General features: G+C 40.8%; 1 long non-coding RNA gene across 1 annotated transcript in view; it reads left to right on the top strand.

Moving 5' to 3' along the window:
- The window catches only part of LOC102995530 (uncharacterized), a 64,056-nt gene extending 43,123 nt beyond the window's left edge, over positions 1-20,933 (top strand). The window contains exons 3-4 of the long non-coding RNA XR_449141.3: positions 19,843-19,962; positions 20,416-20,933. This is a non-coding gene — a long non-coding RNA (uncharacterized lncRNA). The remainder of the gene's footprint in view (positions 1-19,842; positions 19,963-20,415) is intronic.
- The last annotated feature ends 1,210 nt before the right edge of the window (positions 20,934-22,143 follow it).

Here is a 22,143-nt window from a genome sequence, read left to right as displayed (position 1 = left end):
TAAACATCCTTATTGGAGTATAACTGCTTTACAATGGTGTGTTAGTTTCTGCCATATAACAAAGTGAATCAGCTATACATATACATACATCCCCATATCTCCTTCCTCTTGTGTCTCCCTCCCACCCCTCTAGGTGGTCACAAAGCACCGAGCTGATCTCCCTGTGCTATGTGGCTGATTCCCACTAGCTATCTATTTTACATTTGGTATTGTGTATATGTCAATGCTATCTTCACCTTTATCTTGCATCACTCTTCCCTTTTCACTGTTTGATATTATGTGGAGCCGGGAGGTCTCTGGTGGACCAATGTCCTGAACTCGGCTCTCCCACCTCAGAGGCTCAGGCCTGAAACCCACCCAGAGCACAAAGACCCTGTCGGGTACATGGCCAGGTACGTGGAGAGTTTCTTGCGTTTGGGAAGTCTGAGGTCTTCTGCCAGCATTCAGTAGGTGTTCTGTAGGAGTTGTTCCACATGTAGATGTATTTGTGATGTATTTGTGAGGAGGAAGGTGATCTCCACATCATACTCCTCTGCCATCTTGAAGGTCTCCTCTCCTTAGTTTAGTTTTTAGTGCTTCTTATCACTGGTGGATTTGTTTATTGCTTTGGTTGCTCTCTCTTTTTTTTTTTTCTTGTATTACTTAAAAAGAAATTTTATTTTAATAACATATTTTTAAATTTTTTATTTTAATAACGTTTATTTTTTTTAGTTTTCTTTCCTTCTTTTTTTTCCTCCCTTTTCTACTGAGCCACGTGGCTGACAGGGTCTTGGTGCTCGGGCCAGCTGTCAGGCCTGAGCCTCTGAGAGGGAGAGCTGAGTTCAGGACATTGGACCACCAGAGACCTCCCGGCCCCATGTAACATCAATCGGTGAGCACTGTCCCCGAGATCTCCCTTTCAACGCTAAGACCCAGCTCCACTCAAGGACCAGCAAGCTCCAGTGCTGGACACCCCATTTCAAACAACTAGCAAGACAGGAACACAACCTCACCTATTAGCAGAGAGACTGCCTGAAATCATAATAAGGTCACAGACACCCCAAAACACACCACTGGATGCGATCCTGCCCACCAGAAAGACAAGATCTGGCCTTATCCGCCAGAACACAGGCGCCAGTCCCCTCCACCAGGAAGCCTACACAACCCACTGAACCAACCTTACTTGCTGGGGGCAGACACCAAAATCAACGAGAACTACGAACCTGCAGCTGCGAAAAGGAGACCCCAAACACAGTAAGTTAAGCAAAATGAGAAGACAGAAATACGCAACAGGTGAAGGAGCAAGTTAAAAACCCAAAAGACCAAACAAATCAAGAGGAAATAGGCAGTCTACCTGAAAAAGAATTCATAGTAATGATAGTAAAGATGATCCAAAATCTTGGAAATAAAATGGAGAAAATACACAAAACGTTTAGCAAGGACCTAGAAGAGCTAGTGAGCCAACAAACGAAGAACAACACAATAAATTAAATTAAAAATTCTCTAGAAGGAATTAATAGCAGAATAACTGGGGCAGAAGAACAGATAAGTGTCCTGGAAGATAAAATACTGGAAATAACTAATGCAGAGCAAATAAAGAAAAAAGAGTGAAAAGAGTTGAGGACAGTCTCAGAGACCTCGGGCAATATTAAATGCACCAACTTTCGAATTATAGGGGTCCCAGACGAAGAAGAGAAAAAGAAAGGGACTGAGAAAATATTTGAAGAGATTATAGGTGAAAACTTCCCTAATATGGGAAAGGAAATAGTCAATCAAGTCCAGGAAGTGCAGAGGGTCCCATACAAGATAAATCCAAGAAGAAATACTCCAAGACACATATTAATCAAACTATCAAAACTTAAATACAAAGAAAAAATATTAAAAGCAGCAAGGGAAAAGCAACAAACAACATACAAGGGAATCCCCATAAGGTTAACAGCTGATCTTTCAGCAGAAACTTTGCAAGCCAGAAGGGAGTGGCAGGACATATTCAAAGTGATAAAAGGGAAAAACCTACAGCCAAGATTACCCAGCAAGTATCTCATTCAGATTCGATGGAGAAATTAAAATCTTTGCAGACAAGCAAAAGCTAAGAGAATTCAGCACCACCAAACCAGCTTTACAACAAATGCTAAAGGAACTTCTCTAGGCAGGAAACACAAGAGAAGTAAAAGACCTACAATAACAAACCCAAAATGATTACGAAAATCGTAATAGCAACGTACATATCGATAACTACCTTAAATGTAAATGGATTAAATCCTCCAACCAAAAGACATAGACTGGCTGAATGGATACAAAAACAAGACCTGTATATATGTTGTCTGTAAGAGACCCAGTTTAGACCTAGGGACACATACAGACTGAAAGTGAGGGGATAGAAAAAGATATTCCATGCAAATGGAAATGAGAAGAAAGCTGGAGTAGCAATTCTCATATCTGACAAAATAGATTTTAAAATAAAGACTATTACAAGCGACAAAGAAGGACACTACATAATGATCAAGGGATCGATCCAAGAAGAGAATATAACAATTGTAAATATTTATGCACCCAACCTAGGAGCACCTCAATACATAAGGCAGATGCTAACAGCCATAAAAGGGGAAATCAACAGTAACACAATAAGAGTAGGGAGCTTTAATACCCCACTTTCACCAATGACAGATCATCCAAAATGAAAATAAATAAGGAAACAGAAGCTTTAAATGACACATTAAGCAAGATGGATTTAATTGATATTTATAGGACATTCCATACAAAAAAAAAAGTTCAATTTCTTCTCAAGTTCTCATGGAACATTCTCCAGGACAGAGCATATCTTGGGTCACAAATCAAGCCTTGCTAAATTTAAGAAAATTGAAATCGTATCAAGTATCTTTTCCTACCACAACACTATGAGACTAGATATCAATTACAGGAAAAAATCGGTAAAAAATACAAACACATGGAGGCTAAACAATACACTACTAAATAGCCAAGAGGTCACCGAAGAAATCAAAGAGGAAATAAAAGAATACCTAGACACAAATGACAATGAAAACACGATGACCCAGAACCTATAGGATGCAGCAAAAGCAGTTCTAAGAGGGAAGTTTACAGCAATGTAATCCTACCGCAAGAAACAAGAAACATCTCAAATAAACAAGCCAACCTTACACCTAAAGCAATTAGAGAAAGAAGAACGAAAAAACCCCAAAGTTAGCAGAAAGAAAGAAATAATAAAGATCAGATCAGAAATAAATGAAAATGAAATGAAGGAAATGATAGCAAAGATCAATAAAACTAAAAGCTGGTTCTTTGAGAAGATAAACAAAATTGATAAACTTTTATCAATTTTATCAAAATTGATAAAATTGATTGTTAGAAGATTAAAAATCTTCTAACAAAAGCCTAGGACCAGATGGCTTCATGGGCAAATTCTATCAAACATTTAGAGAAGAGCTAACACCTACCCTTCTCAAACTCTTCCGAAATATAGCAGAGGGAGGAACACTTCCAAACTCATTCTACGAGGCCACCATCACCCTGATACCAAAACCAGACAAAAATGTCACAAAGAAAGAAAACTACAAGCCAATATCACTGATGAACGTAGATGCAAAAATCCTCAACAAAATACTAGCAAACAAAATCCAAAAGCACATTAAAAGGATCATAAACCATGATCAAGTGGGGTTTATCCCAGGAATGCAGGGATTTTTCAATATATGCTAATCAATCAATGTGGCACACCACATTAACAAATTGAAGCTTAAAAACCATGTGATTATCTCAATAGATGCAGAAAAAGCTTTTGACAAAATTCAACACCCATGTATGATAAAAACTCTCAAGAAAGTAGGCATAGAGGGAACTTACCTTAACATAATATAGGTCATATATGACAAACCCACAGCCAACATCGTTCTCAATGGTGAAAAACTGAAACCATTTCCACTAAGATCAGGAACAAGACAGGGTTGCTCACTCTCGCCCCTATTACTCAACATAGTTTTGGAGTTTTAGCCACAGCAATCAGAGAAGAAAAAGAAATAAAAGGAATCCAAATCGGAAAAGAAGAAGTAAAGCTGTCACTGTTTGTAGATGACATGATACTATACATAGAGAATCCTAAAGATGCTACCAGAAAATTACTAGAGCTAACCACTGAGTTTGGTAAAGTGGCCGGAAACAAAATTAATGCAGAGAAATCTCTTGCATTCCTATACACTAATGATGAAAAATCTGAAAGAGAAAGAAGCAAACACTTCTGTTTATCATTGCAACAAAAAGAATAAAATACCTAGGAATAAAACTACCTAAGGAGACAAAAGACCTGTATGCAGAAAACTATAAGACACTGAGGAAAGAAATTAACAATGATACAAACAGATTGAGAGATATACCATGTTCTTGGATTGGAAGAATCAACAGTGTGAAAATAGCACAGGGAGATCGGCTCGGTGCTTTGTGACCCCATAGAGGGGTGGGAGGGAGACACAGAGGAAGGAGATATAGGGATGTATGTATGTATAGCTGATTCACTTTGTTATATGGCAGAAACTAACACATCATTGTAAAGCAGTTATACTCCAATAAGGATGTTAAAAAATTATAAAAAAAAAATCTAAAAATAGAACTACCATATGACCCAGCAATTCCACTACTGGGCATATACCCTGAGAAAACCATAATTCAAGAAGGGTCATGTACCACAGTGTTCGCTGCAGCAGTATTTACAATAGCCAGGACATGGAAGCAACCTAAGTGTCCATCGACAGATGAATGGATAAAGAAGATGTGGCACATATATACAATGGAATATTACTTAGCCATAAAAAGAAACGAAATTTAGTTATTTGTAGTGAGGTGGATGAACCTAGAATCTGTCCTACAGAGTGAAGTCAGAAAGAGAAGAACAAATCCTGTATGCTAACACATATATATGGAATCTTAAAAAAAAAAGGTTCTGAAGAACCTAGGGGCAGGACAGGAATAAAGATGCAGACATAGAGAATGGACTTAAGGACACTGGGAGGGGGAAGGGTTAGCTGGGACGAAGTGAGAGAATGGCATTGACATATATACACTACCAAATGTAAAATAGCTAGCGGGAAGCAGCTGCATAGCACAGGGAGATCAGCTCAGTGCTGTGTGACCACCTAGAGGGGTGGGATAGGGAGGGTGGGACGGAGATGCAAGAGGGAGGGGATATGAGGATATAAGCATACATACAGCTGATTCACTTTGTTATACAGCAGAATCTAACACAACAATGTAAAGCAATTATAATCCAATAAAGTTGTTAAAAAAAAAAAAGATAACATAGAGGGTAAGCTTGTAGACATCATTTTTTGGCCATGATTTTTTTTGGATTTAGCACCAAAAGCAACAAAAGCAGAAATAAATAAGTGGGATTATATCAAATTAGAATTTTTTTCACAGCATAGGAAATCATCAGCAAAATGCAAAGGCAACCTCTGGAATGGGAATAAATATTTGCAAATTACATACCTGATAATAGATTAATATCTAACATATATTAAGAACTCATGCAACTCAACAGCAAAAAAAAAAACCCTTTATTTTCCTTTATTAATTTAAGTAGTGATTTGTCTAATTTGTCAATTTCTACCAAAGAACCAGAACTTTGAGTTTTAAATATTGATCGTTTTTTTTCCAATTCACTGCATCTTTAATTTCTACTTTTATCTTTATCTTCCTTTTTAGTGCTTACTTCTGGTTTATTCATCACTCTTTCTGTACCTTTTTAAATTGTAAGTTCATTTATTTTTGTTCTTTTATTTTAATTAATGTAGGTATTCAAGGGTATGAATTTTCTTTTGATCACTGCCTTAAATGTATCCAACAGACTCTGTCATGTAGTTTTTTCATTTTTCCATGATTCAGAAGTTTGATAATTTCTGTTTATATTTTCTTTCAGAGTTTCAATGAGTTGTTTAATAAAATTAAAAAATTTTCTCTAGGTTGGAAGGCGTTTTTTATTTTTAATTGCACTTTTCATTTCTAATTTTATTGCATTCTGGTCAGTGTGTGTTGTTTGCTGTGTTTCTAGTTTATGCAACTTTGTGATGTTTTCTTTGTCACCTAACATATTAACAATTTTGGTGAATTTTTCATGTGCACTCTGAAAGAATATATTTTTTTATTTTCAAGGTTAGTGTTGTATTTCATATATATATTTTTAAGAGACATCCAATAATTATATTGTTTCTATCTTCTATGTCCTTATTTATAATTTTTCTTTGGTTTTGTACTGAAAGTGAATTTCCATCTCTTTCTCCTTGTATCGTCGATAGTTTCTGATTTGCGTAGGTACTTTATGTGTTATTTGGGACATAGGTATTCATCACTATCCTATCTTTGTGGATTCTGGCTTTTAGAATTATATAGTGCTTTTATTTTTCTTGAATGTTGGTTTTTGCCCTGAATTCTACTTTATATTAGGATTACAAACCCTGCTGACTTATTGTTTCCATTAGGGCACTGCTGTATCCCTTAGAACCTTCCTTCTTTTAGTCTTCCACTTTTTGTTGAGAATATTAAACATCCACTCTATATCAATCCCTTGATTTTTTTTTTTTTTTTTTTTGTAGTATGCGGGCCTTCCTCTGTTGTGGCCTCTCCCGTTGCGGAGCACAGGCTCCGGACGCGCAGGCTCAGCGGCCATGGCTCACGGGCCCAGCCGCTCTGCGGCATGTGGGATCCTCCCAGACCGGGGCGCGAACCCGGTTCCCCTGCATCGCAGGCGGACGCGCAACCACTGCGCCACCAGGGAAGCCCCAATCCCTTGATTTTTATTATCCTTAAAAATCCTTAAAATAAAGTCTTCTCTCATGTTATGCTACAGCTACTATACCGTCTATTTCTCCCCCTTTTTATTTAAACTTTTCAAAAGAGTGGTCCTCATTTGCTGCCTTTAATTCCTCTCCTCCTTTTTATGTTTGTACTCTATGCTCTTGTGCCTGTGTCCATAGGACTTATCAAAATGTCTCTCTGTACTGTTACCGATAACTTCCAAATTTCCAATTTTAACAACATTTATATAACTGGAATTCTGTAGTTCCTTGGCTTCTATACCACAGCAGACACTAGTCCTCCTTTTGATTTTGTGATTGGGCCTCCCTGGTTTCCCTTGTGAGCTTTGTTCAGGGGAGTGACCAGAGGGATGTATCCTTAATAACTGATACTAATCTTTTGCCTAGCTCAGTGCTTGGCGTAGAGTAGAAGCTCAACATTTTCAGAAATACTACATAAATGAAATAAAACCTGTCTCTAAACTATGACCTTCAATGTATGACCTGCTGTAATTAAGCCCAGCTAGGGCTGTAGACCCCAGTTACTCTTTAGTCTCATCATTCACTTGAGGGACATTTAAAATTGGTAGATCTCATAGGTAAGTCTGGATTTCTTCCTTCTCTTGCTTGATGTGAAGCTGTGACAACACTGAGCTGGCATTTCTTTAGAGCAACCTGTCATGGATTTGAGTAGCTAATGCTCTCTTATGGATAGGCATGTACTCTGAAGTATGACTTGATTCATTAATTTACCTTGCCTGCCTGGGGCATTTTAATTTGGACCTCCTAGTTCAACCTGTTATCTACACCCAAACTTTATGCTACCTCATGATATCCCAAGGAAGTAATATGGTCCGGGGTAGGTGTCCGGTTAGGAAAAAAAGGACTTGTTATCCTGAACACATTTACTTCTAACAATTAAGTCTTCCATTTATGATTATTGGTTGACTTAGCATATAACTGACTTATAAAGAACTTTTGGAAATTTTAATCCAGGAAACAAAACTGGTAAAATCAAATCTCAATTATCTGTGTTTTAAAGAGAGGACCATCACAAGCATAAAATAACATTTATGTTAGTCAGTGAAGGTATGCCTTGTTTTAAAAAAACACAAAACATAATATTTGAACTTACAAAGCAAAAACACTATGACTTAATTTTGTTATGCATGTTTACTTCCTTTATAAAAGAAATCAGTGATATATACTTTTGTGTAGTACCTATCAAACCCAGGTAAGGCATGATTTTATTTATAAATAACTGTTTGACCTTTTTTATTGAATTTAATACTGATAACATCCATTATTTTAAAAATTAAACATTTAAATGAAACATACAAATATTTCAGAAGAAATCTATTTAATCCCTCTGTAACTATGTTTATTCATCTTCAGCTTTTTTATTTAAGCTCATATATCTTTACATGGTTGTAGTCAATGAGTTATGCCACATTTTCTTCTACTTTTTATTTTTATTTTTATTTATTTTTTTTTTTATTTTTATTTTTTGGTATGCGGGCCTCTCACTGTTGTGGCCTCTCCCATTGCGGAGCACAGGCTCCGGACGCGCAGGCTCAGCGGCCATGGCTCACGGGCCCAGCCGCTCCGCAGCATGTGGGATCTTCCCGGACCTGGGCACGAACCCGTGTGCCCTGCATTGGCAGGCGGACTCTCAACCACTGCGCCACCAGGGAAGCCCTCTTCTACTTTTTAATTTAGCATTATATTACAGGAGAATTTGTATATATTTCATATTTAATCCTTTATTGGCATAATATATTCTATCAAATCAATATGTCAGAGTGTGCCCTATTTTGAAGATGTGGATTGTCTTAGTTTTTCACTGCTATAGTAATGGTGTTATAAATATCTTAAATATACTTTTTAACTCCCTTTAAATGATTTCCTCCCATTCCTTCTTAAAACTTTTCTTCCTTGGCATTTTGGAAAGTACTTGTCATTCCTTCTCCATCTTTTTTTATGGCTTCTTTAGCTGTTCTTGAACCTTAACTGCTGTCTAGATCTCTGAAACAACTCATTTGGGAATTTTGAAATAGGAGTAGTTGTTCAGTAGCTGGAAGGGGTGGAAAGTATGAGTAGGGGAGATGTGGAGAGAAGGGCGTTCCAAGCAGAAAGAGTTACCCAAAGATACTGAGATGCAAACCAGATAGACTATTCAGACAATTCCATATATTTTCATTGTTTGGAGCTCTTAAGAAGGAAAAAAGGGGCTTCCCTGGTGGCGCAGTGGTTGAGAGTCCGCCTGCTGATTCAGGGGACACGGGTTCGTGCCCTGGTCCCAGAAGATCTCACATGCCGCGGAGCGGCTGGGTCCGTGAGCCATGGCCGCTGAGCCTGCGCGTCCAGAGCCTGTGCTCCGCAACGGTAGAGGCCACAACAGTGAGAGGCCCCGGTATCACAAAAAAAAAAAAAAAAAAAAAAAAGAAGGAATAAAGGATAAGATATTGAGGACCTTAAATTCTATATAGACCATGAGAATACTAATTAAAGAATACATGATGATCTTATTTGCATTTTAGAAGATCATTCTGATAATTATATGGGGAAAGGCTAAAGTGGGATGCAGGGTAGAGACAGTGGAAGCAGTTAGGAGACAATTGCTATAATCGGGCCTGAGATGACAAGGGTCTAAGGCACAATGGCAGTAATAAGGATGGACAAATGTGAAGGAGGAGAAATCAACCAGGATTTGGTCACTAATTGGCTGCAGTCAGTGAGGTATTATAAAAGAAGGAGATGAAGATGCGTCCCAGGTTTCTGACTTCAATGTCAATAATAAACAGCATGGATAACAGTATTAACCAAGCCTGAGAGTTCACATAATGAATTCAGTTTTGACCAATCTAAATTGGAGGTACTAGTGTCAGATGAGTGGTTGGATATATGATGATACTTTGGAGAGAGGCTTGGGGAGAGAGTTTGGAGAGTTTGGAGACAGGTCTGGGTAGGAGCTGTAAACTGTGCTGTGAGCCCTGAGCAGTTCCTTATGTCCAATTGTTGTAGGGCATGTCTACCTAGATATTCTACTATCACCTGAAATTCAACATAATCAAATTCTAACTCATCAGCTTTTCTCCCAAGCTAGTTTTGTTAACTTCCTCATGGCTAACTGCGGTGTTGTTAAACCACTCACCTCTAGACTCTAAGCCACAGAAGTAAGCTTTATGCTTTTTATCTTTATTGTTATTGCCAAACTAGCCTTTTATCAAGTCCTACAATTTCTTTCTTCAAAATTTCTTTAGTAGAATTATCCAGGTGCCCAGAAACCTAGGTTTCAGTCCTGACTCTGCTGCTAACTGGGAAATGATCAGCTTGTACAAGCCTTACAACATTTCTAAGTCCTAGTATCCACATCTGGAAAAAGGAGGGCTTTGACTTAGTCAGTGAATTCTCTTCCAGGTATTCAGTTCTATATCTTTTCTTTCTGATTCTGATACTACAATCTAGGTTTATATAACTGCCTCTAAACTGGTATTCCAGCTTTCGGTTTCATTCCTACCCAATCCCATGCATATAGTTGTCACCAGAAGCTTCCTTAAACACTAATCTTTCATATTATATCCTTGTTTGGGCACTAGCCTAGTGGCTCCCTTTTACCTATTGTATCAAGCCTGACTTCTTTGTCAACTTATCAAGATTCTATAAAATGATTTCTACCTAGCTAAGTTTATCCTTCATTACCTTCTAACATCATCCCTTATCTCCCTTATCTCCAGTCAGTCTAGACTTCTGACTGATTTCTTTAAAGAATTTGATCATGATCATGATCTTTTCTCCGTTTGAAAATCCAGTACCCTTCCCTCTGAATCCTAAATTATTTTTCAAAGATCCACTCAAGTCCTCTCCTCCGGGGAGAGGACCGAACCATTCCATTACTTAGTGTTCTCCTTTCTTCTGACTTCCAAGCACAGTTGTATTCTGTGGCACGATTTAGCACTTAATAATTCGTAGGCTTAATTTTTGACGGATTCCTGTGTATGGGCCACCTTTTGTACCTGCCACAGCCTTACAGAGTACGAAGCCTAATGCACCACAAATACATGTTGGTTTATTAGCTTTCAGGAGCACACGCATTTCTCAGGATAAGGAACAGACTATAACCTGCACGTTTGAGACAGCAAAACAGAATAACAAAGCCAGAGCTCAGCTGGAGAGGTAACCTGTTAGATGATTTAAAAATCATATGTGGGGGCTTCCCTGGTGGCACAGTGGTTGAGAGTCCGCCTGCTGATGCAGGGGACACAGGTTCGTGCCCTGGTCCGGGAGGATCCCACATGCCGCGGAGCGGCTGGGCACGTGAGCCATGGCCACTGAGCCTGCGCGTCCGGAGCCTGTGCTCCGCAGCGGGAGAGGCCACAACAGTGAGAGGCCCGCGTAAGGAAAAAAAAAAAAAAGAGAGATGTACTAAAAATGGACTTGGGTAATTGAAGAGCCTAAATAGTCTATTAAATAAAAAGTAAACTCTTGAATTATTTTTGGTTGTATTTACACACAGTTGCCAATTTGGGCATTATGGGTCAAATATTGTTATTAGAAGTTGTGCATTTAGTATTTGAATCATCTATGCTATGATAAAAGCATTTTGGTTTTAAGGATGCCACTTTTAACTACTGGAAATCTTTAGTGCAATTTCAAGTTATATATTGTTTTAACAGGTCAAGGTTTCAAATAGATTCCGTGAGTTTCTTGAAGAAAACAGCCACAGAATAGGCCATAAATTACTTGAGTATGTCCCAAAGTAATATTTTAGCTGAGTTTTGAAATTTAAATGCCTTTTTGGACTTAAGAATTTATTTCAAAAGAGAAGAGAACTTATCTGCCACATCTTATCTTTTCTCCAGATCTGTCATCAAACATTTAGCTGGTTTTGCAATTATTATTTAGTACTTTTATATTTTGCAAGGCACCCTGAAGTAATTTTAATTATTATGACAAGCATGTTGCAGAAATACTGTGTGATTCTTTATGAATTTTCTATATGACTTTCTCTGGTATCTCTGGGTTTTTGGCTGTTTCCTATTTATAAGAAAGTTTATTTTGCCATGCCACTGCCTTCAAAAAGTTTAAAGCCTCCCAGATTAACAATGTACCACAGAGCAAAGACAGTCCAACCTACATTCAGAATTTAACTATAAACCCTCATGGGCCAAAGACAGGATTCTAAAGAGAATCATGATTCATATTCTGTGTTCTCTAAGGTTGAACAAGTGTCTAGACTCCTGAGAGCAGGTGTCAGCAGGCTTTACCACAGTGATTCTCAGTGTAGCAGAAGTTGTGGAAAACCATATCAAGGACTGAAAAGCTGAAGGGGACAAAGCTGTCTCTCAGAACACAAGAGACCCAGAGAATACGAAGTATGGCAGAGACCTCATGGTTTCCATCTGTTCAAAAACCACTTGGGTAAACATTTCAGTTGGTTTCCACTCCCTGCCCCATCCTGCTGGTGTTTACTTACTATTCACTGCATCTGCATTATATATTCTTATTAACTGAGAGAAATCTGCTTTTCCATAATTTGGAGATGTGATTGTACAGCCACTTGACATATAATGATAATGGCACCATCACATAATTTATCTTTTACAGTTTTACAAAACACTTTCATAGACATTATTGCATATGATCCTATGACAAGCCTGTGAGGTACGTAGGGCAGACTTTATTCTACTCGTGAATAATTTGAGGCCCAGAGCAGTTAATTGATTTTTTCCAAGATCACACAGCTAATAGAATGGTGTTGGAACCCAGGTCTCTTGACCTAAAGGTCAGAGATCTTTCTATTATTCTTGGATTTCTGTTATCAAGCTTGTTAGTTATCACATTCATGGGTGACTGATTAAAGGGAAAATGATGATAAAGATGTGAAAGGATTCACATTTCATGGAAAATGAGGATGAGAACTGTCTCCCTATGTTGCTTTTCTGATTTAATTGTAGACTTGTAGGAATTGATAATCAATAGAGAAATGAATGGATACAACCTTTTTTTATTATTATATACAAAGCCCGACAGTTACCTGAGCTCTTGATTTATGGATCCTGGAGGAAAATACATCTTTTTTTCAAATAGGTTCAGCGGGGGCGGGGGGCTCTAGTTTCTCTCAATATGACCCTTTCCAATATCTTAACTTCCCTCATCACAAAATATTTATTTCTATCTAACCTAAATCCTGACTGCTGTCATTTAGGCCCAAATCCTTTTGTTCAACAGGTGCTAGTGTACAATTTTAATTTATAGCTTTGGAAGGGTGCAGGAAATATATTTGAATGATTTCTGACTGCTGACAAGCCCTAATAACTGATAGTCCCAGACATTGAACTGAATGTCCTTTGGCAGGGATGGCTATTTTGAGGGCAGAAGACAGAAACTGGCAAAAACTTTTTTTATGCAGGTGTGGTTTTTTTTAAACGATTTTTTTTAACCCCACATTTGTTTATTTATTTATTTTTGCTGTGTTAGGTCTTCGTTTCTGTGCGAGGGCTTTCTCAAGTTGTGGCAAGCGGGGGCCACTCTTCACTGCGGGCCTCTCACTGTCGCGGCCACTCTTGTTGCGGAGCACAGGCTCCAGACGCGCAGGCTCAGTAGTTGTGGCTCACGGGCCCAGTTGCTCCGCGGCATGTGGGATCCTTCCAGACCAGGGCTCGAACCCGTGTCCCCTGTATTAGCAGGCAGATTCTCAACCACTGCGCCACCAGGGAAGCCCCAGGTGTGGTTTTATGATGGAATTTTATGACAGAAATTAACCAAGTGTCCTTTATATGGTTTATGATGTTATCAGCTCCTAGGCTGAGATTTCATTCTCATTATTCATGTTTATTTGATGTAAAGCAAATTAAATATCAGACAAGAATATTGTGATATAATTTTGATTTTGCAGATGTAATCTGACACCTGAGCAACTTCAGAGAAGCTGGCTCCTTTTATGTGTGCTATTTAGTTCTGTTCTGAAAAATGCTTTTGCATTTTCAAAGGCAGATATTGTGCTTGTCTGTATGGCTTGTACAATTTTGAGCACTCTATCAGCACTTGATATTAATGGCAAACAAGAAAAGGTTTACATATTATAGTTATTTTTCTACCTTCAAAGATTTTAAAGGTAGGATTTAAAAAATTACTCTGCTCCAAAGAAAAAACTGTAACTGGAGTTCTCTGATGGCAGTATATATTGATGCATTTCTTTGATTTTTTTTTTCTTCAGTCCCTACAATAAATGGGGTAAAATTCATGGGCAAAGTTTGTGTGTTTTCCCTTCTGAAAAGACTCCCTTCTGAAGTCCCAATTTGTTATCATGCATGTTAAGTGCCAGAAATAGGTGTCGCACTAAGAGGGGTCCTAAAGCACTTGTCACCTTCACAGCTTTCTTGTGAACGGTCACTTTTCCACTGCAGCAGATGAACCTGGCCCTGACCAAGTCTGACTGGCCCAGTTGTGAGCATCGGACCAAAAGGCAGCATTTATATGCTGACGAGTCTGTCCCGTCCAATATTTACCTCCCAGTTCCCCTGGCCCTTATGCTTTGTACTCAGCATGCAGACGTGTGTGCGAAAATGATCTGTTTAGCTTGGGGTTTCAAAATGGTTCTTGATGATCATGCCATTGTAATTTGTTTTTTGAAACCTGAGTCTGTAACCTCAATTTAGATGATGCATAGAGAGCACATATTGAAAATCAGACTCAGCTTTAAAAATGATAAAATAAACAATTCAAAAAATGAATTGTACATTATATCACACAAATCAGAGGCTCAGACAGATAACGTAGGGTTAGATTTGATTATGGTCAGTGGTAACAGGAAATAGCTTGTGGCTGTGAATCATGCACAGGCATGTGGCCTTGCGTGTGTAGAACGCGGCCTCTGTAAAGATCCTCTGCAAGAGACCATGTCAGTCAGGGGTTAGTTCACAACAGGGCCACTGTGAGTATTACAGGAATAAGAGATTTCTTATAGGAATTATACCTGAAACAAATGTGGGAGGAACTGGGAAGTAGGGTCCTGAAGAGGAGTTGGAGGATCCAAGAAGGAGTCCTTAACCAATTTGCCTGAAGTGCTGGCCAGGATGGACAAATTGGAGCTTGCAGGAAGTCTGTGTTGCCTGATCTGGGAAGCCAAGCTCATCCAGCTGCCAACATGGAACCATGGAAAGGTCTTTGGGAAACTGTTGCCTCTTTGTGGTTACTACCTCTGAGGGTCTACAGCTGAGCAGCTGGTGGTGTTCCTGGGGCCACTGTTGGCCAGCAGGGCCATCAGTTGGCAAGAAGAGCTGGACGCAAAGCAGAGCAAAGTGAGAACAAGCTGGCACCTACCTGGCTCATCTGCATCTGTTTGCTACCATGTCAGACTGTGACCACCTTCCAAGAGTAAAGGCTGCTGCTTCGCTTCTATCTTCCAAATCATGCACAAGTTCCTCTTTTGGCCACCTTTAACCTGGAAACCTCAGGATCCTCAGCTTACCCAGGTGGACAAAGCACAGCACAGAACAGGACTGTCAGTTTCCACGGGGCTCTGTAGGACAGAAGAGTTATTATTTGTGGTTCAGAACCGGCACCATCCTAGGAGTGTCATTTGAGGGCTGTTGAAAAGTAAACCTGCTGACCAGTATCCCCCCATCTACCAACTTGTGTTCAGTGGTGCCCAGGGTTCTTACCATTCATCTCTATTTTGGGTTAAAGTATTATATCTATAAAAATTCCCGGTTAAATTGCAGAATCTTACTGGGAGAGTTAATACATTAAGTCTTGTGAATCATTTATATAAACATGGCTTTATCACTTAGCTGGCTAACATCTGAGAAGGTGTGGAGAGAGAAGGTGGAGAAAGGTCCAGTGCTATCCTAGAAGGTAAGGATGAGTCAGGTATCTTGGTGGAAGCCCTTATACATATATAAATGGAGAAGAAAGGGTGCAAAAGTGGAATTTGCCTACCTAACTGTATTTCCTGGTAATAATTCTGCTTAGAATTAGCCTCTCCACTATACTGCTCGAGGGTGAAATTACAAAGGGTACTCGTGAGGTGTTACTATTCATATTTACGTTCATGGAGTTAACACTAGAATATTTAGAATCATGTTCAGTTTGTAAAAGTATATAACTGCAATGATTTGTTCTTTAGTACCAGAAAAATCAACTTATTTTTAGGTTGCCTGGTCTTCACACATACTATTTTAATCTAGCATTGCTTGATTCCATTATAAATCTTGGGATAGAACTTTAAGACAAGGGTGTTTATTAAGTTTCCCTTCCCTTCCCCTCCCTTCTTTTCTTTTCTGATGTGGTTCTTTAAACAAAATGCAGTGGTGATTTCTGTCTCTGACCTCTGGCAAATTGTGATCTCCTGAAGTTGGCCTGGGTGCTTTCCTGTCAATGGGTAAGACTGCAGGCAGAGACAGGGGCACCGGGAGGCAGCCACTCGTGTTCTGGTTACTGTGAGCTGGGAGGAAAATTAGGCAAAGACGATAGATTGACATCAAGGACATCTGAGGTGAGCAAGTCCTTCTAGTTTATACATGAGGCAGGAAGATAAATTAATAAGGGAAAGTGACAGTCATTTATACTGGCTGGCATCAGCAGGCATCTCAACTAGGCTGCCGACAAAAGGTCACAACTCACCTGCCATTGAGACAGCCAACAGTGAGGCTAGAAATGATTTATTTTCAACAGTTGTTTAGATACTTTATACTTTGTGGTGACAGAAGAGTGTCTCTTTTCCTCTCCCTCTTCCTCTCCCACCCCTTGACTCTTTAGCTCACTTGTGAGCGTGCATGTGCTGTCTCTAAAAACATGCAGAAGCAATAAATCAGCCAGTTTAAGAAGACCTAGCCAGCCCAACACAGATCGATTTCACAGGGAAGTCGATGGCCTGCTAATAGAATTACAACTACCTGTCAAAACAGGGAAAACATATCTGTGACAGTGACAAAGGGCAAATCAATTTAAGAAGAGGTTTTTTTTTCTTCCAGAGACATAGATGTGGAATACATGGGTGTCTCTGAGAGTCTGTAATTGTGAATAGAAACCATATACTTGGACTGTTAAAGATAAGCTTATGTCAATGATTCTGGAAGAGCAGACTGACTCTTCTAGGTTTGTCTGGTAACTAGCAATTCGCTCTGAAATAGGATATATAATGGGAAGCCGCTGCCTGAAAACACATTCTTTTAACTTTGTTATACCAAATAAGTTGGTCTTGTCCATTAGCTAAATTATATTCCCACAGACTTTGCATTTTCATGTTTCCTGTTGTGTCGCATTTCAGGCAAGGAGCTGTGCATTGCCAAGGACCGTCTGTCTGGCAGATCTTTATCTTCTAAGTCAACTTGATCATTTTCAGAGACCTTGTAAAGCTGTTGGCAATATGACTTTTAGTAACAGCAACTTTTGTGTTCAGGCTTAGTTTCTTGCAAAGGGAATCTTAATCCTAAACACAGCTCCTAGCCTAAGCCCATTGTGTTTTAACGTGAGGCTCTTTCAGACCAAGGACTTGATTTTTAAAAACAATTTAATATGCATTAACTTAGCAGCAGCATGGATTTTCTGCAAAATAAATAAAGAAAATGTCACATAGTAAGAGATATATATTTGATTTCTGCCCCCATTTCCTGGCCTACAGCTTCTAAAACCCTCAGAGTCTCCAAAGTGACAAGTGTCTTTTTGTATGCTAAGAAGATTACTGGTGGCTAGGGGGTTCCTGGATAACCTCTGATGGAGGCTGGTTGTCAGGGGAACCAAACGTGTGGTTAGAAGTTGGAACTTCCTTTTTTTTTTTTTTTTTTTTTTTTTTTTTTTTTTTTTTTGCGGTAGGCGGGCCTCTCACCGCTGTGTCATAAGATAAGTGTTGTACAATATGCCTTAGTCTTTTTTGGTATGCGGGCCTCCCCCTGCTGCGGCCTCTCCCGTTGCGGAGCACAGGCTCCGGACACACAGGCCCAGCGACCATGGCTCACGGGCCCAGCCGCTCCGCGGCATGTGGGATCTTCCCGGACCGGGGCACGAACCCGTGTCCCTTGCATCGGCAGGCGGACTCCCAACCACTGCGCCACCGGGGATGCCCGGAAGTTGGAACTTCTAATCCCACCCCCTGACCTCTCTGGGGAGGGTAGGGAGCTGGAGGTTAAGTTAATTACAAATGGCCAGTGATTTAATCAACCTTGCCCATGTAATGAAGCCTCCATGAAAATCCTAAGTGAAGGGTTTCAGAGAGCTTCTGGACTGGTGAACACATGGAGGTACTGGGAGGGTGGCAAGCCCGGGGAGAGGGCATGGGAGCTCTGTGCACCCCACTCCCAATACCATGCTCTATGCTTCTCTTCCATTCGGCTATCCCTGAGTTGTATCTTTTACAATAAACAGATAATAGTAAGTAAAGTGCTTTCCTGAGTTTTATGAGCTGTTCTAGCAAATTATCAACCTGAGGCGGAGGGTGTGGGTACCTCTGCTTTATAGTGAGTCGATCAGAAGCACAGGTGATAATCTGGCTTTGTGATTACTGTCTGAAGAGGAGGGGAGGGCAGTCTTGTGGGACTGAGCCCTTAATTTATGGGGTCTGTGCTAACTCCAGGTAGTTAATGTCCGAATTGCTTGCTGTGGAAAACCCACACGTTTGGTGTCAGAAGTGGTAAGGTTAGTAGAAGCAAACAGGAGAGTTTTCCCTTTTAGAAACAAACAAAAAGTAATCCACTGTTACAAGAGAATCTAACCGTGTCATTGTAATCAAGAAGCACACTGGGTCTTATACTCACCAAAGCTCAGTGACCAAATGGACCCGCATTGCTGCTCCCTCCCTGGAGAAGAGCTGCTTTGTGGCAGTAGAAGCATGGTTTGAGAAACATGGTTCTGGAATCAGACACATTTGCATTTTGATCTGCTGCCACTTACTAGCTGCAGGACTTGGGTAAGGGTTTAGCCTCTGGACGTGCTAGTTTCCCATTCTGTACAACGGGGCCATTAGTAGTGCTTAACCTCCTGTGGTTGTTATGAGGAATAACTGAGCTACTGGGTAAATCCCATGGCACTGACATAGTGGGGAGGAGACCTGCCATCACTCATTTCTGTAATCTCCCTTGGGCTTGTGACTAGGCCAAGGAGTGAATGATCTCACTGACCAGGTTTTGCTCCAGGAAGCTGGGCGATGTCTCCCCATGCCGTGTTTTAAGTTAACAGACACTGTGATTGTCTCCAACCCCCTCTCTCTATATATACCCCTCCCTTGTTGTGTCTTAAGAATCTTAATGCCTTCCATTGTCATTTCCATCTCTACCTTTCGAGACACCAGTCTCGTCCCTGCCTGGGGACCTGGTTAAAGGGGCCAGGAAAATGCCCGGTGGTATGTCTGCTGCCTTGTGTTTGGTGGGTGGTGGCATTTGGCACCTGGCACTGAGGGTCATCGCTTCAGCCTCCTGGCTCAGTCTGGCTTTGCTGACTACAGTTCGAATCCACACGAACTCATTTGCATCCCCACTCCTAAGGAAATGAAGGCAGGAGCAAGATTTCAGTCACTTCTCAGGAGTGTTAGAGAGTAACCAATAACTTTTTCTTTTTTGATTCTTTTCTTCCAGACTAATGCTGATGAGAGCTGCATTCCACGAGGGCTTAGTAATAGAACCACAGTTGGCCCAACTGTTTCAGAATGTTGTCTGTAAAGAGGGGTAGTAGCCCAGTTTGATGCTCTGCTATGAGCTTATATCCACATGCCTCTCACTTGGGCTCTAAGTCCATTCACTTTCCACTGCAGTTCCATGAAATTCATCCTGGAGCTGTCCCAATTTCAGAGCTATTGTATTAGCATCATTGCTGGACATGAACAAATATTGTCTATAGCCTACTTAATTTCTGTTCTTCCTTAAAGAAATTTATAAAAATGGCACTGTGGTGCATCTATGTGGATAAAGACAAAAATGCAAGTTTCCCTTGGTATTGATAGGATAAATGTACACTTTGTCTCACTTTTAATTAGGATAATTGTGTGATGACTCTATACTTAGTACATTTATACATCATTACCCTGGAACTACTTCTTCCTCATCATATTGGAAATTTCCTCTCCAAGGGCTGAGGAGCATGATGGCCTGTGGACTCAGTGTTGCATATTTTAAGCACGGCAGAGCCAGAGGAGGTGTGCTGAGTGACTGAAGATCTCCGTGTTAGCCCCTGTGTTGAAGCTCTTTGTGTAAGTCTACACTCTGCCTCAGATTCCTCTTGCTCTTGTGTGTGTGGGGGGAGAGCCTAAAAATAGTGCTTGAAAGGGTTGCCAAGATCTTAGCTTTGTGTTGGAGAAACCATCCACTAATCTAATTGCCTGAAACCAGAGTCAAAGAAGGTGCTCCGAAATGAAGGTTCAGAAGAACAAACATTTCCAGACTGATTTCCAGCAAGGCGTCCAGCCTTCTACTTGGTTACTGAGGAAATAAGGCAGATGAGAAGTTGCCTGGGGCTCAGGGCCGAGGCGAGCGCATATCTCCCAGCTCTGGGTCCCTGCAGTTTGTGCCATGTTTGATGTGTAACTAACCCAACTCGGCCTCAGATTTGCAGTACAGCAAGTGGAGGAAAGCTTTGCTGTGTTGCCCGTGACAGAAAGTATTTTTAAGTTTAATATACTCATTGTAGGATTATTCTTTTTTAGAACCACGGGCAAGGAGCCTGTAAGGCTCACTGTTCTGCAGCTGGCGCTGTGATTTCCTTCTCCTCGACAGGCTCTCTCCCATCTTCCTCCACCCTGGAGACCTGCTGTGGCTCTCTCCGCTATTACAGAATTAAGACTGTCTGGGGAATACTAGTTAATTGCCCAGCAGCTAATCAGAATCGTAAAGGTCAGTGATAACAGGCAACAGCTTACTCATGTTCACAAACAGCAGGATGTGACAAAAGCAATTTACCTTGAGAAATCTACTGAGCTTATGCTGTCTCGCTCGGGCTCTGTCTGTCCATCTTCATCTGCCCTTTCAGTTTCTGCTTCTGCCCCCTCTTTGGGTCTTGTTTCTAGGTATTCCATGTTGCTGTTTGGTCCCCTTTGAAGGGGTTCTGCATCCAGTTCCGGTTTGTGAGGTTTGTGCCACACCACCACCACTGTCCGACACCGGCCGCGTGTCCTACCATTCAACTCCATCCTGACACCATCCACCCGGAGACAGCAGCAGATTCCACAGGTTACGGGCTCAGTCCCGCAAGACTGCCCTCCGCTTCAGGTGCCAAGCAAAAGCCCAGCTTGTCACTCGTGCTTCTGACCCACATATAGATCAGAGGTTCCAGGCACCCCCTCCTCAGTTTCAATTAATGTGCTAGAGTGGCTCCCAGCAATCAGAAACATTTTACCTACTAGATTACCAATTACCAGTTGTGGGCCTCCCTTGAGCTCCACTGTTTGCTTGTGAAGTCACATGGAACAGAACGCCTCCACCACTGCTGCCTGTCCCACTGGAGGCCACGCTGACCGCTTGGCGCGGGTCAGGCTCCTCGTGCCCTGGAGGCCGTGAGCCCTCCTGTTCCCAGGTGACGCACACTTCCTGTGGCTGCTGCCATGCTTCATACTCCTCGGAAGTGGGGAGGGTGTCCCGGCCCCACCTTTCGCTCCAGGACCGAAGCAACTTTCTTAGTGGCCTGCATCCGAGAGTCCCAGAAGGAAACAGAGGACACAGTTGAAAGGGGTTTTGGGGAGAGTTTGAAGGAGGGATTGTTTTCAAAGGTGTTATTAGTTATTAATGGTTCACAAAATATTTTTGCTGCCTTATTAATAATACATAATGACAGTCACATGATCTTCTATATGTTGGGTATACAAATGAGATCATTACAGACTATTCAAGGCTTCCTTTTGAGAATTAGAATCAAATCCCAAACCCTTTACGTGTCCTGTGACAGCAGTCCCCAGGCTTTTTGGCACCAGGGGCCGGTTTCGTGGAAGACAGTTTTTCCACAGCCCGGGGTGGGGGTGGTTTGGGGATGATTCAAGTGCATTGCATTCATTGTGCACTTTATTTCTATTATTATTACATTGTAATATATAATGAACTTATGCAGCTCATCGTAATGCAGAATCAGTGGGAACCCTGAGCTTGTTTTCCTGCAACTAGGTGGTCCCATCTGGGGGTGATGGGAGAGTGACACCTGAAGTGTGTTGCTATGTCCAGTCTACTCCGTAGTCTTGTTTTGGGTGCTGTCACTGCAGAAATGCTGCTTCACGAAGATAGGATGTTGGAAATGGAAGCAGGCTTTTCAGGCTTTTTGTGGCAATCTCAGGATATTCTGCCTTGACTTTAATCCAGAACGTATGGAGATTTGAAATTGTCTCAGACACACTTTTAAGGATACTGTCACTTGCGATCTCAAGCAGTTGATTCTCTTCTAGCACGGA

The sequence above is a fragment of the Physeter macrocephalus genome, chromosome 10, assembly GCF_002837175.3.
Source record: "Physeter macrocephalus isolate SW-GA chromosome 10, ASM283717v5, whole genome shotgun sequence".
In the NCBI taxonomy this organism is placed as follows: Eukaryota; Metazoa; Chordata; class Mammalia; order Artiodactyla; family Physeteridae; genus Physeter; species Physeter macrocephalus.
The sequence above is the reverse complement of the archived record's forward strand: the minus strand, read 5'-3'. Positions and strand labels throughout refer to the sequence as shown.